The sequence below is a fragment of the Pinus tabuliformis genome, chromosome 6, assembly GCF_031772625.1.
Source record: "Pinus tabuliformis cultivar Carrire ecotype Pingquan chromosome 6, CPIR1, whole genome shotgun sequence".
In the NCBI taxonomy this organism is placed as follows: domain Eukaryota; kingdom Viridiplantae; phylum Streptophyta; class Pinopsida; order Pinales; family Pinaceae; genus Pinus; species Pinus tabuliformis.
In genome coordinates, this window is record NC_142292.1 from 1,004,131,108 (window position 1) to 1,004,144,991 (window position 13,884).

The 13,884-nt window shown below is 39.1% G+C and overlaps 1 pseudogene; it reads left to right on the forward strand.

Annotated features, from left to right (window-relative positions):
- The first annotated feature begins 3,040 nt into the window (after positions 1-3,040).
- On the forward strand, positions 3,041-7,235 carry LOC149262395 (uncharacterized; annotated as a pseudogene).
- The last annotated feature ends 6,649 nt before the right edge of the window (positions 7,236-13,884 follow it).

The following is a 13,884-nucleotide window of genomic DNA, read 5'->3' on the forward strand; positions in this document are numbered from 1 at the left end:
GACACCTTGGCGAATCTTAGTAATCCATAATATGCAAAGTATAAAATGCTTGGTGATATTTTAGTGAAAATATTCAAACATCTAATGATTTTATATAGTCTCTATAAAATTTTGGCGATTTTTAAGGTACATTTTTTTTTGCTTATCAAATTTGGGCAAATCATTTTTAGGAAAAAATGGGAATTGGTGAATCTTTTTTTGTGAAAAATCATGGAAAGTTAGCCCATCTGCGAATATTAGCCCCTAAAATTTTACCTGATTTCGAAGGGTTACTAGGATGATTATGCCAGGATTAAATTGTTAGGATGACATGGCACGGTGGGGCTTGTTGTGGTGAGGTGGAGGATGCTCGAATTAAATATAACTTGAATTTCTAACTTTATCACACAATTTAGGACCAAGTGGAACCCATGGCTAGTGTGACAGGCGACGTGGTCTTTCGGTGACGTGGAAACCTAGAATTGAGACATGTGTCATATGGAATTAGGGTTTTTTGGGGCCAAGTGGCCTGTGAACAAGTGACACGTGGAAACCCTAGTGGGGAGGCATGTGGAGGGTGTGACATCACCCTGACGATAAAAGTTGTTGATGTCACCCCGATGCCTTGACCCCATTGATTTCTCTTTGAGTTGGGTACAATCCCATCAGGATTTTATTCTTGAGGTGAGGTGGCAGTGGTGGGGTCCACTTGCATAGATGTAAGAGAGTTGCTTGGTTGAGGAAATGTTGAGGTGGAATATGGCTAGGTCGATCTTCCATGTAACCCCCGTAGTTTGAATGCATCACAAAGTGGTATCAATCAAGACTATATTGCAAGGTGGAGCCTGAGCGTGTGTCCATAACAAGTAACGAGACGACACATGGAGGAGTAGTCAACCATGGGTCCATGTGACACCGGAAGAACTTCCCCAACAATTTCAACTGGGGACTACATTGGAACATGACATGATTTTATTCCTAAGGTGATGTGGCCATAGAAGGGCTCAAGTCCTCGTACTCCATTTATATAATATATATGTGTTATATGTTGGACCTTTCCACTAGTACAAAATGAGATATTATTGACTACACGACTAAAAATTTAGTCACCACAATTATTTCAAGTGAATTACTACTAAATTTGTGCAATTTTAAGTGACCCAACTAAAAACGACTAACTTAAGCAACTAATTTAGTCCAGGGATAAAAAATATGACTAGATAAGTTACCCAACTAAAAATGACTAACTTAAATGACTAATTTAGTCTAGGACTAAAATATAGGACTAGATAATAAGCGACAAAATTAAAAGTGATTAATGTAAACAAATACTATAGTCCAAGAATAAAAATATGGCCAACTAATAAGTACAACATATGAGGTGTAGACCAGTTGGTTTGTGTGGGGTTTAGTACCCACTAGATCACAAGGTCAAACCTCATGGGGAGGGGCCACTTTGGGGGAATTAAACTTCCCAAGGGGTGTCCATGTTGGACGAAAGCCTTACACAATTTTGATGACAAGAATCCCATTGTGGGTGGATTGGTCTTCTTCCAACCAATATGCAGGTTAGCCCTGGCCTAGGCTTTGCCTAGTTACAAAAACAAAAACAATAAAAATAAATGTTTGATTACTTAAAAAACTACAATATCATCATGCCAAAAATCATAAGAGGCCATTATGAGAAATGTGGGTTAGCTACATGGAGGTTCCTTTGTGCTAACATACCTCAACATGCGAACATAGGACGAGAGGACAAGGACTTATCAACAACACAATTCAAAAATTAATTTAGTACCCGAATGTAAATTTTATTTTTATTAACAAGTTACTAGAAACTTTATACATTACTAGATAATTATGAATTGTTGCATCGAGAGGGGGCTCTCCAGCCTAGTATGGAAGAGATGACGTAATTTCCTATTAGTAATTTTTATTTTTTATGTAAACATTTTGACTTGGTCAAATTACATAAAAATAAATAAAAATAAAAATAAGAAAAATAAAATAAAATTAATAATTAAAAAATTTTCCCCTAGCCTGAACATTGGTTTAGTCTTCATAAATAAACATAAACCGTTTCAAACCGGCCTAGATCCATCTCAACTCTAGATATATCTAGATTTGATCCCTCTTGATGCTTGGTAAATCCAAAATTAAGATGAATCTAAAGTAACAATATATTCACTTAAACTAATAAACAATATTTACCCATAAAGTTGCAATCCAAAGTCAAAATATCCATTATGAAAACTTTCAATCCGAAACCTTGCCACAAGGAAAGGATGAATGGAAACATGCACATTTAAAAGGTTGAGGTTATAATTTATTTATTTCACGGATTTATCATTATATCACAATTACTTCAAATAATTTCACATTTTAGAATTTAAATGTGAATATAGGAAGTTAGAATGGTATTGCATATGAAGCACTTAAATCATTTTAATTTTTATTTTTTTTTTGGAAACCAAAATTTCATTTTATTTAATTATATTTAAAAAATTAATAATTTAAATTATATTAAAATTAACCAAAAGCCTCAAAAACATTTTTTTTAATAAACAAGTTTCCCCAAAACAAAAATAAAATTTTAACTTGGCATATAGTTGAATTGGGTACCGAATTTAACGGGAGAAAGAGGAAGGTATGTGTGCCCCTTGTGACTGATGATAATAACATACTGCAAGCTGTAGCATTATCCAATCCTCTTCCCTCCCACAAATGACGTGGAGAAAAAAAATTAAATTAGTAAATACACGTGTCAAAGTCGACCATGTGGCAGTAAAAGAAAGCTTCGTGTACCCCAAGAATTAGTTATGATGCTATTAATATTCGCAGGGTATATATCATACCATCCCACCCACAAGAAAGGACCCTCATCTATTTTCACATCTACAACCCAGATCGGATCTAATCATATTTCTTCGCAATCTCAATTGTTTCCATATTCTAGAGCTTTAACCTTATCTGATTACAGAGTATAGCGCCACATTAAGTGGATATTTTTTCTTCAGGGCATTTGATTTTCATTGAGGTCATATTGAGATAGAAAGAGATCATGGGGAAAGGAGGGCTGACAATATAGAAGCCGAGCATAAGAGATGAAATTTTGGAGGCGCAACAATAATTACAGATCACAGACCAGATTAAGTCTCATTTCAAATTTTTGGCTCCAAAGAGCCAAAGGAAGCCCCTTCACAGCAAGAGCTCTGATAATTATCTTGATTTAAGATGATCTAAATGTTCTAAATGTTGTTTTCGAAATGTCTTCAGTCTTCATTCTGATTTGATGATATCCTGAACGAAGATCCAACTTGGTGAAGTAAATTGATCCATGCAATTCATCCAATAATTCGTCAATGACAGGAATGGGAAATTTATCTTTAATAATGAGCTTGTTGAACTCCCTATAATTTGGACACATGCACCATGATCCATCCTTCTTGTGAACCAATACTACTGGAGCAGAGAAAGAACTTTGACTAGGTTGAATTATACCATCCTCTAGCATTTCTGCGACCATACGTTCAATTTCACTCTTTTGGGAAAAGGGATATTTGTAAGGCCTTATGTTTGGAGGAAAACTTCCTGGAATCAAATGAATAGCATGATCATGATCATGAATAGGTGGGAGGCCTTTGGGAGTCTCAAATATATTGGAATGATTGTCCAAGACTTTTTAGAGATCTAGAGAAATATAAGATTTCTATGTGGCAACCTCTAGCGAACATAATTGTGCAATTATGCCTCGCTGTTCTTTCTTTAGAAGCTTTATCATTATGTTAGAGATGATTATCTTTCCCGGTTTCCCTACGATTCCCCTTAATTCAACTTCCTTTCCTTCTGAAGAAAATTTCATGAAAAGGTCTTGAAAATTAAAAATTATTGTACCCAAGGATTGTAGTCATTGGACTCCTAGTACAACATCAACACCAACCATTGGAATGGAAAGCATTGGGCTATTCAATACATATTCTCCCATGAATAGCCTGATATTATGGAGCTTTCTAGAGCAATTTATGGTTCCTCCACTTGCAACCATCACTTTACACTCTAGTGCTGGATATAGGAAGCAATTCAATTCCTTGGCTATCCTACAATGAATAAAATTATGGGTACTGCCCAAATCAATCAACACTATTACCTTTTTCTTCTTGATATGTCGTTCTATCTTGATAGTTTGAGGAGTGGTAAATCCGGCCAATGCATTGTAAGATATGTTCGGATTCATTTCTTCTTTCTCTAGGTTTTTTTTCCTGGTGTATATCCTCTTCTTTTGACGTTTCTTTTTCCTTTTCTTCCTTCTCTTCACAATCTATGTAAATAATTTATTCTCAGCACACTTATGACCTTTAGTGTATTTTCTATCACAACTGTAACAAAGCATTTTTGCTCTTTTTTCTTCCAATTTTTGTGGTGTCAACCTTGTAGGTTGTAGAAGGCTAGGGGAAACAACACTTCCATCTTTATAATTGTGAGTGGTAGGCTTCCTTGTTGCCACAATTTTTCTTTCCATTTTTATTTCCAACCTGAACGCCTTCTCTAATGAATCAAGTTCCTAAAGATGAACCTCATCTTGGATGTTATCCTTTAAAGTCCCTACAAACACATCAATCCTATGCTCCTTTGGAATATCTTTTACCCTTATATTCAATTTTTGGAAGTCCTCAATGTGCTTCATCATTGAACCCTTTTGTTTGAGATTTATCAATTAGCTAGAAAAAACATTTCTTTTTGTATCCTCATAATGTGATATCATTTCATCTGTAAAAATTTCCCAAGTGACAATTTGTTTACGAGAGAAAAGCCATCGATACCATACAAACTATTTTGGTTCCAAATATAAAGTTGCAATGTGTACCTTTTGTGTGTTTTGCACATTATGGATATCAAAATATTGCTCCATCTGTAGTATCCATGTTATGGGATCCTTGCCATCGAAATTCCTCATATCTATATTTGGTACATGGTGGGTCTTCAATCCAACGTTAGAGTCTATGAAATCATGATTAACATTTATTTTGTTCTCATCATGAGTTTCCTTTACTACCCTTTCTCCATTAGTAAGAATTTCTTGTAGAAATTTTGTCAAATCTGTCTTCAAATCTTCCATGTTGCCTTTAAGTTTTTCTTCTAAACCATCCATCTTAGCTTCCATGCCATCCATCTTAGCTTCCACGTCATTCATATTAGCTTCCATGTCATTCATCTTAGCTTCTACACCTTTCTTTAAACCATCCATCTTAGATTCCACACCTTTTTTTAAACCATCCATCTTATCTTCCACGCCATCCATCTTAGCTTCCACGTCTTTCTTTAAACCATCCATCTTAGCTTCTATTACTTTTTGTGAGAGTGAAATTTGTTGCACTTTGTCTTGTAATTTTGATATATCAAGTTGCATTTATTCCTCTTCTTCATGAGTCATGCTATACCTTTCAAGTTTCTTACTAGGTGTTTCCATTTTCTTTCTTCATGACATCAATTAATGATAATTATGCTTCACTATGCCCTTTGAATTCCTTCAAACTATTTTTTCAACCAAACTTATGCAAAATTTTAAAAAAATCCTACACACTTTTTTTCACTTTGTAGGAGCTTGATAGTGTATCTGATGTATCTTTGAAATTTCTGATCTCCAAGGTCTCAAATTACGAAATATGGTAGCCCTCTGAGTCCTCTTTCAAACGCCACACGTCTTATCGAAATTGGATTCTCCAAGGAAGCGTTATGCCCAATCTCCCAAAATGACCTGATTACACACTTTTTCAGTAGAGTGAACGTGTACGACGTGCTACGGGTCACTGTTTACATCTCTCAACCTAAAACTGATGTATAGAAAACTAGAGTTTGTCCTATTTCTGTAACTTCTTACAAAATTTCAATATGATACTCAGAGAAAGTTATGACGATTTTCCCAAGGTCACCTGTTTGGGATGTAATTCGGGAGCCTGCAAAAATCCTAACTTCCTTGGATCATATATCCAAAAATCTAGTGAGACAAGATCTGAAATTAGGACCCGAGGATCATCGAGATTTTGTCTCAAATGGGTTTTTTTTGTAGCATCTGAAACATTGCAAAAAAAAATTATAGCGAAACTTCCATGATGACCTGTTTTGGAGCAGCGAAACCCTAGAATCCAAAGCTCTGATACCAAATGTTATGAAACCATCTCACAAAAAGATAGAAAAGATAGATCAACGACTTAGAAATCAACCTCTTCAAGGGGGAAACCTCCTTTACATTACACAAATGAACAATTATTGGATGATACAAATGAAAAAACCTCCTTTCTATATATAGGAGTCTAAGGGGTCACAATATAATCGAAGCCGACATAACAATAATAATATAAGAGCACAAAATTAACAATAGTGGGTTTCTATGGTGCACAATAATAACAATATGGGGACAATAGGGGCACAACAATAATAATAAATGCTACAATGGCAATAGTAATGGGGAATCACTAGTATTATAGGGACCTAACAACATCCCTCCAGAGCTCGAGAAATACCAGGAGCTCAAATCTCACTATGGGTCGTTATTTGTGAGCGAAAAGGGAGAGAGGTTTGTAAAGGAGTTTGTGGAAATCAACTATTACAATGACTTGAATGCCATCGACAAGGTGCATCACCCGCCTGGAGAAGCATTTATAAAGCTGGATTGCAATGGTGGATCGTATTTCTATTTGGATTATCAAGAGGAGACTAGATTAATAGAACAAATTCTTGTTCTTAGCAACCTAAATACCAACGAATGGGTTCCTTCTCCTGTAGATGATCAAGAAATGGTGTTGAGGGTTTCATTTTATTAATGTTTGATTTTAATTAGTGAAGTGAGGTGCTTTGTACATTTCTAGGGATATCTAGTGTTCTACTGCAGCAAATTAGGGTTTTGGCTTTTGGAATCAATTTGCAGTAGTCCCACCTGTGTATCATTTTTTAAAGATCTTCTTAATGATTAATAGATCCATGGTCTGGTATGGATTTTTGATTGATCCTGGTTCTGAGATAGATTTATGAGATTAATAAATCCCTGTTCTGAGATTTATGATATTAATAGATTGTTGGTCTAAGAATTTATGAAATTAATAGATACCTAGTTTGAGACAAATTGATATCATTAATAGATCCATGGTCTGAAATTTATTAATAAAAATCTCCTTGGTTGTGATTATTGATAGTATGGAATGGTTCTTGATGTGGCCCAGGTTATGCCTATTTCATCGAAGCCTGTTCGAAGCGGTTAAAGTTTGGGTGCGCATTCATTCATTATTTGATTGTGTAATTCCATCCAAACCTTTTGAAGACGAGTGATGGTTTGTGTCACAAGAGAAAAAATGTGTTGCAATTGCACATTGTTGGGCATGGAATCCCCCGATAGCATGTTTTGGGGCTCAAAGTCCAAGTTTTGAGTACTATTGTTGTAAAGATTCCGCAAATTGCGGGAACGGAGCGCAAATTGTATGTTAGATTCATATGGTTGTCCGCCCTAAGTTTTGAATGTAGTGTTGGCCTACCCATTGTCCGCGGACCATGGGATTGTATAAATAGAGCAAGGCTCCAAGTTGTAAAGATAATTAGAGATATATGGAGGAAATGAATGAAGTTTAGAAGATAGAAAGTATAGAGTAAGAATCTAAGTGCTTTGGGTTGTAGTAGTAGGAAGAGGCTCTGCAGCTGAGTGCACAAAGGCCTAGTAGAGTCTGCAACTGAGTGCACAGGGTAGAGTCGAGTCTATAACCAGATAAAGAGATAATAAAGAGAAGTTTGATTCCAAATCTTGTGTATCTGTTTTGAATTATCATATGGTTGATATCTTCTACAATTATACTGTTTTGTTTATCGCGTGTATGGATGTTGAGCACTGTTAAGTATAACTAAACACATACAGATAAGCTAAGTTGATCGATTAATATCGAGTTAATAATAAGGATTTGGGTAATAACACTATTCGGGCCTCGGGTAGGGCTGCGTGAAGGCAGCATCGCAGGCTCCGAGGTACAGATAGGTGCACGTAGCAAAGTGTGTGCAGGGTCAAACCGCGGACCACTTGAAATCATCAGACATCTCTAGGGTGTGAAAACCTGGTTCTAGCACCCTCCCATACTACTTCGGGTGAGACCTCAGTCCGCACTCCGTGGACTGTTGCTGAAAGGGCCAGTAGTACCGGGATTTGTTTGGCTAAATCACCTCTGAACCTGGGTCAAGCCCCTACAAGCCAACAAATGGTTCCGTTGCCAGGACCGGGATCTGCATAAGGGATGTCTGATGTCATGTCATTGGAATCCAATAAAGAAAGAAATTGAAGGGTGGTTGGACAAGAATATTCACAAGTTCATGGCGTAGGAAAATAGGGATCCATGAGTATCTAAGGAATAGTGGTTGGAGCTCTACTTATATATAGAAATCCATGAAATTTTCTTTGCATCCTTTCAGCTGTATGAGTGGATCACGAAGCTAGCAGACAGTCAGGGAAGGTGTAGGCTCGACAAACCAATTGTGTGGACTCCGGAATTAGTGCGCAAACTAGAATCGTCAGAAGATAAGATCACGTGAGCTGTGGACCATTGGATCGATCGAATTATTGGAGGATTTATCACCGAGTTCATTGTAGATACAACCGTCAGCTACAGTGAGGTGGAACAACGCTTCCTTAAAGGACCACAAGGTAAGTATATTAAATCTTTGAACACTTGGTTTAAGATCTATTGTGTGAAAAGTTGGTTATGCGAATAAATTAATGTTTGGGACTACGCGAAGTGGGAAGATCTACAGAAATGGAAGTAGTGAAGAATTAGAAACTAGTCCTTTAATTTCACCCTCGTGGGAAAGCAAGGAAGAGCTCGCGAAATTTTCTTTGAGAAGCGCAGTGATAAGCCCCAAAAATGGGTAACTTATTGGGCTCATTTTTCCTATTGTTCTCCATTTATCCGCCATTCTTCATATTTTATGTATGCTTTTGAAGTATGTTTATGTTAATTGAATGAATGAGAATAGTCACTTGACCATGAAGGCTAATACGTGTTTGTTGCAGATTTTTGGACAAATTTTGGACCAAGGTCAAGCATTTATGGCCCATTTGATAGCCAAATACAAGGGTACAAGGTTGAGGATTCATAGGAAGGGTGTCTCCTACACTAAATTACCCCTTCCTCGAGTTCTCCACCATCAGCTCAGAGTTCAGCAGCCCACCAAAGTTGATTTCCAAAGGCAGCCGAGCATCTTTTATGGAGTGGCTGAGTACTGCAGTTTTGAGCAGCCAAGCCCCTTGAATTAAGGAGGGCTACTGGAGGTCCTCGCAGTGCATAAGTAGGAAGGCTTCCAGCCTTCGTAGGTTACTTGTTTAACATTTGTATTTCGCACTATAGTGCTGCTTTATTTCTGAGCCTATTTTGGAGCTTCTGCTGTAACACATTTTGGACATGGTTGTTTTCTGAGTAATGGAAACCAGTTTTATGTTGCATCAGTTCTGAGCTTCTTTTAGGAGCCTGTAGCTCTTGGGGTTGGGCCCAACCCAAGTGCCAGGACCTCCTCCATGTACTGTTATATGTTTTTCTTTACTGTCTTCATAAAATAGTTTCTGTTAGTAGATTAAAATCTTGCTTGGTTATCTAGGTCAGTTTTGATGATTGAAAAAGCTTTCATGTTTCAAAGTGATGTGATAGGTTGATAGCAGAAAAGATCTTTGAAAAAGGCCATCAAGCAACCTTGGATCTCACCTCTCCCTCCTCGGGACCATGAGCTGAGACCATGGTGTCCTTGTTGCCACAAAAACACTGTTCTTGCTTCTTCATGCAATTGCTAGTGTTAGTTTCTCATTTGTAAAAGTTGATACCACACATGATTACATGCTTAAATTCATTCTTGCTTGGTTTTCATAAGTTGTTTCACATGATTTTCTACCAAGGGATTCCTGTTCATCTTGATTTCTAGTTCCTAGGTCAAATTAGGTTAGAATAGCTAGATACTTGGTTTGCATGATCTTTGTTTGGTCAGTTTCAAGAAGTAGTGTGCAGAACACCTGAGAAACCTCCCTGCTTACCCTTCCTCCATCAGCGCAACCTGTTCCATCCTCTAACTCAGATTCTTGCTTTTCGTTTGCCACACTTTCTCACTTTGACCTAATTTCCATATTTTTGTGCAACATTGCTCTACCCCTCCTTGAACAAATCCAACCATCCTCATCACTTCTCAGCTTCACCTGCCAGGTTCTAAACCTCTTCACACCCTCATCCAACCTCCATTTCCACTTCTCCACCTTTCTTCCACCATCAACCCTCCAAAATCTCCTTTCGGAACATCCTGTAGAACCCCTGCAGACTTCCTGTAGAAGATCACGAGAGCGGTTTTTCGAGATCCGATCACTGTGAAACTCTCTGGAAGGGTGTTAGGGACCCCTTAGGCCCTCTTCTCACCTTCCCAACCTCCTGCAAGTGCCCTCACCATTTCCTTCCATCAATCAACCTCTACACAGTCAAAACAGTTAAGCACATGCATAATAATTCTACAAGATTACTCAAAAATACAAAAAGACATTCCTTTTTAGATTTCACTATAAGAGTAGCTTAGTCACATGCATTCTATATTTCTAGAAGCCAATGGCATCCATTTCTGTTGCTTTCATCTTTTTCCTTGCACCAGTAGGGTTAGTCTATAGAACTAGGGTTTGCTAGGGTTTGCATTCCTTTTTCACTTTCAGCTTCTTTCTGCAAGTAGACTAGCTTCCTTTGAGTTAGCTTTCATCCATCACCATTAAAAGCTTCTTCTAAGAGCTCATAGAAGTTGGATTAAGCTCCTAGCGGACTTGTGCCAGCTGATCCAGTGACAGCTACAGCAAGAGCTAGTACTTGTGCATATAGCACCGTCGCTTCCAAGTTTGTTACAAACTACCGGGTTGATAAAAGTAAATAAGGGAGTCCCAGGAGTTGCAGCATTATTGCTGCAATACTGGAGCCCACCACGCAGTCAGTCTGATAAGGCAGCGAATTCCGCGTTTACCACCTCCACCTACACTGCCACCAGTCTCACCATATTCACCTCCATCTCTACCCACCCCACCGCTGCCACCACCACAGTTCAGTATGGCGAGCACGATCAAATTGTTGATATTAAGAGGAGTAGGGAACGAAGATCCGGACCAATTTTTATTCGTGGTAAGGGTGGTATGGGAAGCACAAGGAGTCGTGGATGACAATATAAAGAAGGCTACGTTGGTAAGGCTTCCTTTGAGTTAGCTTTCATCCATCACCATTAAAAGCTTCTTCTCAGAGCTCATAGAAGTTGGCTTAAGCTCCTGGCAGACTTGTGCCAGCTGATCTAGTGACAGCTACAGCAAGAGCTAGTACTTGTGCATATAGCACCATCGCTTCCAAGTTTGTTACAAACTACCGGGTTGATAAAAGTAAATAAGGGAGTCCCAGGAGTTGCAGCATTATTGCTGCAATACTGGAGCCCACCAGGCAGTCAGTCTAATAAGGCAGCGAATTCCGCGTTTACCACCTCCACCTACACTGCCACCAGTCTCAGCATATTCACCTCCATCTCTGCCCACCCCACTGCTGCCACCACCACAGTTCAGTATGGCGAGCACGATCAAATTGTTGATATTAAGAGGATTAGGGAACGAAGATTCGGACCAATTTTGGTTCGTGGTAAGGGTGGTATGGGAAGCACAAGGAGTCGTGGATGACAATATAAAGAAGGCTACGTTGGTAAGGGTGTTGCAGGATCGTGCACTAACATGGCACATTAAGCATTCTAATGACCATCCAAACACAGGAATCACAGAAATCCAGGTCGTGCTGGACAGGGAATTTAGTAGGCCAAAATCAGAGACACAATCAATTATCGGGTTTAAGGAAATCGCGATGCTCCTAGGCGAGACCCCCTGGGAGACCAGAGACTAAAGATTATGATTCACGAAGCCAACATGACCTTGACAGATAGACAACACCGTGCATGGTTTGTAGCATCACTAACACGACATTTAAGGACGACGTTGTCACAACAAAAACTTTCCACCCAGGCTGAAGCTTTGGAGATGGCAATGAGATTGAATGAGACACCTATACAAGATCCTGGTCTGGGAGTCCAATAAATCCATGCACAACTGCAAAATTTGTGTCTGGAAATATAGAGTTTGAAATAAGACAGGACACCTCGGCAAGAGGCATGCAAGGAGATATGGTGCATAAAATGCAAAGGCCAGGGGCATGACAAGGACCACTGTCTAGTTTTCATGAATTACTTGGTGGGAGGAGGGCCGATGCTGTTAAGACCTGAGGCAAAAGCAGGACCGAGCATGGCACATGCATTGTGGTGCGTGATCTATCAGATAGGAGGGAAACACACTATGTATAATTGTCATCTATTGCAGAAGTATACGCAGATGTCCCAGCAATTGTTTTGTAATTTCTGTAGGTCGGTAGGCCATGATGAGCGCACTTGCAGAAGCTACAAACTAATGATGGATCTGACTCTCGCCTACAGAGTACAAACCGAATCGTGAGCTCTCGACCCAAATGCAGGAATGGTAGGCGCTGGATTTCAGGGGCATGGACGAGGTCGAGGTGGAATGGGACTAGGAAGGGGTCGTAGACAACTAATTTGTTACAATTGCAGAGGGCCAGGACACTATGCCCGCAATTGTACAAACCCGGCGAGAACATCATGTTTATACTATACTTAGTTTTATTATGAGGTAGAAGACTACCCTACATTGATAGCGAGGCTACGCAAAAAAGGGGTACTCTAGCCCCCCCGACTCAGAATCTGCAAATGATGAGGCCTGAGCCATGCGAAGAATACCGAAATGTAAACATAGTGCTTAGAAGTGGTATCACAATTGGCGATGATAAAGGTAAGAAGTCAGAAGAAAGTGCGTGCGTTCGTAAGGCCCCTACAAAGGAACTTGAATTTGATTTGGAGCGTGTGAAGGAGACATTCATGGAAGCTAAGAAGAGCTTCACAGAGGCTTCCACTTCAGGTAGTAAGGATCAACTAGAACCAGCGATGGATCCTTCAGTGCTCACTACCTTTCTGGAGACATGCATGAAACTGCTGCGTGACAGAAAGGCTCTCAAAGGACTACAGGAACTTGTCACTAGGTGCACGGGGTCAGGAGAATCGCGCGTGGTCTGGAAACTTGGAAAGCATGCATTGCACATAGGAAGGGAAATGAGATTGACTGCACAAATCAGAGAGTACAAAATGGATCAGGTAATTCTGGACCTCGAATTGGATGCGAATGTATTGCCAAAACAAACATGGGAAGCATGGTGATGAGCCTCAAAAATGGGTAAATTATTGGGCTCATTTTTCCTATTTTTCTCCATTTATCCAACATTCTTCATAGTTTATGTATGCTTTTGAAGTATGTTTATGTTAATTGAATGAATGAGAATAGTCACTTGACCATGAAGGCTAATACATGTTTGTTGCAGATTTTTGGACAACTTTTGGACCAAGGTCAAGCATTTATGGCCCATTTGACAACCAAATACGAGGGGACAAGGCTGAGGATTCATAGGAAGGGTGTATCCTGCACTAAATGGCCCCTTCCTCGAGTTCTCCACCATCGGCTCGGAGTTCAGCAGCCCACCAAAGTTGATTTCCAAAGGTAGTCGAGCACTTTTATGGAGTGGCTGAGTACTGCAGTTTTGAGCAGCCAACCCCCTTGAATTGAGGACTGCTGGAGGTCCTTGTAGTGCATAAGTAGGAAGGCTTCCAACCTTCATAGGTTACTTGTTTAACATTTGTATTTTTCACTATAGTGCTGCTTTATTTCTAAGCCTATTTTGGAGCTTCTACTGTAACACATTTTGGACATGGTTGTTTTTTGAGTAATGGAAACCAGTTTTATGTTGCATCAGTTCTGAGCTTCTTTTAGGAGCCTGT